Source organism: Amblyomma mixtum, chromosome 10 (genome assembly GCF_055824585.1).
Source record: "Amblyomma mixtum isolate Tamu chromosome 10, ASM5582458v1, whole genome shotgun sequence".
NCBI lineage: Eukaryota > Metazoa > Arthropoda > Arachnida > Ixodida > Ixodidae > Amblyomma > Amblyomma mixtum.
The window spans coordinates 63,662,442-63,665,944 of NC_143021.1; the positions used below are offsets into that span (position 1 = coordinate 63,662,442).

Genomic DNA, 3,503 nt, shown 5'->3' on the forward strand with positions numbered 1-3,503 from the left:
ACGCGGCGAAGAGAGGCGCCAGCGACCGAGGCAAAAAGCGGTTGGACGCAGAGGAAACGCAATAAGCGTCGCCTGTCCTCAGACGACCCGGAGGGGAACATCGCTTAGGTGGTGCGCCGCCTGCCGGTGGGTATTTCCCAGGGGGCGCACAGGTGTTCGGCTCTCGAGAAAGCGAAGCTCCTTGGAGCACCCAGGAATAAATGTGGGACCTGACAAGCGCGCCTTTCCATGGTCACGCATCTCCCGACTTTCATTTGTGCGTGCGTGTGTCGGTTCGAAGTTCGCTAATGGAGATTTGCAGGATGAACCTCCTCTCTACACTGCGCTCTGGCGTGTCTTCCGGCGCCACTGCCTGAGGAGTTCAATCCCGTTCGTTCAATCCTCAGGTACCTGTACAGCGCGTTCGGTACACGCGGCAGTAAGGTCAGTCTGTTCGTCAACCAATTTCTCGAAGGAAGCCATTGTTTTATCGCAGGCTGATTACGAAACACTTTCGTAGCGAAAGTTATTGTCTATATATTAACGTTGCAACTCAAGTTAACGCCAAATGTGTTTCGGCAAAGCATCAAACGCGGTTGCAGTACGCTAATATTCCCTGCTAGAGTTCCCATAAGGTCGACACGACACTGACGTAAACAGCAAATTTCATCCATCAGCTGCGGCAGCGTCGACGCGTTGACCTGTGAGGCTGCCAGTCATAGCGCTTGAGCGGCGCCCGTACTTCGCGGAAGCCAACTCTCTGGGAGGCTGAGCATAGGCGTATGTTCTATATAGTATGCGTGCATAATATTCTAGTTCAATTCACAGCTCGTGTTTCTTTTAATTTGCATTCTCAATTTAGAGTTGAAAATATTTCTTTACCAGCTATCAAGAACTTCGGGCCTGCATTTCAAATGCTGCGGGCACATTGCCCACCAACAGTGCTGTTTGTTACACACGGCCAAAGCTACTAGGCTATGCTGACCAACAGCATACGGGTGCTCAATTGGAATGTCATATTTGTCTGACGACCATTTCTTTTTATTAGTGCCTGAGATTTCGTTTGGTTTCGTTTATTGGAGTTTAACGTCCCAAAGCAACTTAGGCTATGAGGGACGCCGTAGTGAAGGGCTCCGTAAATTTCGACCACCTGGGGTTCTTTAACGTGCACTGACATCGCAGAGTGCACGGGCCTCTGGAATTTCGCCTTCATCGAAATTCAGCCGCCGCGGCCGGGATCGAACCCGCGTCTTTCGGGTCAGCAGACGAGCGCCGTAACCACTGAGCCACCGCGGCGGGGTGCCTGGGATTTCGCTAAAATATTAGATGGCAAGATAGAACAGCCAGACCGCTTGACAATAAAGATAAATAAATTCTGTGCGCACTGCACAAGGTAATAAATAACTCTAGAGCTTGCCGCCCGTGCGTGCTGGAAGGTGGCTGCATTTGTGGAGAGGGTTTTTCGTGTTCGAATTGTTTACGAGGGCTCTCAAGCCTGAATTGCGACAGCCTCCGAAGACCTCAAACAATGGCGTAAACAGTCGCCGACCTGCTGAGGTGAGCGAGGAATTCGTTCGTAGATTAAAACTACACACCGGTACTCAAGCAGTCCAGTTAGATCCACAAAAAGTGCAATCTACATGAAAAAGTCGCACGCGAATTCCATGCTTAGAAATGGGGAAGGTATACCATTGAAAGTGTGGACGGGGCCTGTAAGGATGGGCGCAGAAACAGCAGAGCTCCGCTTCGGAAAAGGCAAGCAGCATTCTAACTGCCCTTGGAAGAGGAATCAAAACTACGTGGCAGCGAAGAGTTCGATAATTTCATCGAAAGGTGCAGTGCCGAGATCAATTTTTATTTATTTATTTATTGATTTCTTCAGTACTGCCAGCCGCCTTTTGGTGGCCAAGGCAGGAGTGGGGATGCAATTGCACAGTGCTTTGTTAGTAGCAAACAACGAAAAAAAGAAAAAAAAAGGCCTGCAGGCAGCAAAAATTTACGCAGAACAATTCAAATAATAGGCGAATAACAAACACTTTACATTAAAATGCAAAACAAAGCGTGACAAGGGCAACACTCCAGAATCGAACCCTTACTTGACCGGCTGGGGCTGATTGCAGATAAAAATGTTTCGGCTGACGATAAGGTGACCACATGTTCTTGAGGAAGCCAGGCGTGCTGCACCTTCGCATCCTCCTGGTCTTGCGAAAATTCGCCATGAGTGATACCAGGCGGAAAGCAGCATCATAATGAAAATACTCCAGAAGCGCAGTGGCACTGCCGTTTGGTTTGGTGCGGAACTCCGTTCTGGAGACAAATGCGAGCTGTCCCATCCAGTTGTTTATCCTGTTGTTGGACAGCAGACTGCTTACACGTGCTACTGTACCAACGTAGGAATGAAGGTCAAGAAGGCGCTAGGTGGAACAGCTTGGAGTACGATGAGTCTCCATTAAGCCGGCCCACGTTTCCTGTTCCTGTGACTGAGAACGTGCCTGCAGTTTTCAAGGCTCGGCTGCCATCTTCAAGGAGACGGAGGGCGACTAACAAGAGAGCGACGCTGCTCTGAATGCCCTTTTCCAGAAGATCTAAGCCGACCACGTCAAGAGGGCCAAGAAGAGGTCTTTTTTTCGGGTCCAGGAGAACTGTGCTGAGCACGAATTGGCACGAGATCACCAGCAAGACCACTCCCACCAAGCTCCCGGACGGGAGGAAGTGTCCCAAGTGGAAGGAGTGACTAAACTGTCTGGTGTTCTTAGGTATATTTGCTTCAGTTTATGTTTCGTGCAAAGCTCTCAGGAAGCAGTTGCAAAAATTAAGCAGCATGCTTTGTCATTGACTGCCTTGTTTGAGTGTAATATAAGCGCATCGTTTTTGGCTCAAAGCATTTCACAGTGAATAAGCCTTTTTAACACAAACTGCTAATAAAAAAATTGCTCTCGAGGAAAAAAAAAGCCTCAAGTGAACTTCACCTCATGAGAAAGATTTTAAATTGTTTGACAGTGGAACGAATCAGTTACCCGGGAACGCGGTCGTTTCGTCTCTTGTTGCCAGTCGTTACCAGCTGTTTGGCGTGTAGAGAAGAGGGACTTTGCGGCAGAAGGCAGTGTGTCAACCAGTTTCTTTTCCGAGTCCTTCCGACTGTCAGGGCGTGCAATTTAAAGCGTTCTTTGCAACCGCGACGAAAAGTCACCTTGAGCAATCGTATTGTTTGGGGAAGGAACGCAAGTGAGTTGTGGGCTTGGGGACGGATTTCTTCCAAGCGTTGGCTCAGTTCTGCTAATAGCGGAACCATTTATTAGGCCCGCCTACACAAGGGCTATCGCTAACCCAGAAGTTAAATAGGAATGATCATAAAGTCATTTCCTTTACCTCTTATGTGCAGAGCTCAAGGGCGTCATTTTCCAGCGGGCATCACTATTTATTAAGTTCTGCTTAGGATGCTTCGCAACATCCGTCGTCAGCGGAGGCCCGGCCCGCCTCGTTACAGCCGAATCCCCTACAGGAATTGCTGATGCCCGTACGCG

At 49.2% G+C, this 3,503-nt stretch overlaps 1 pseudogene; it reads left to right on the top strand.

Moving 5' to 3' along the window:
- Positions 1-1,507: 1,507 nt before the first annotated feature.
- Positions 1,508-2,713, top strand: LOC149325949 (protein SGT1 homolog; annotated as a pseudogene).
- Positions 2,714-3,503: the final 790 nt, after the last annotated feature.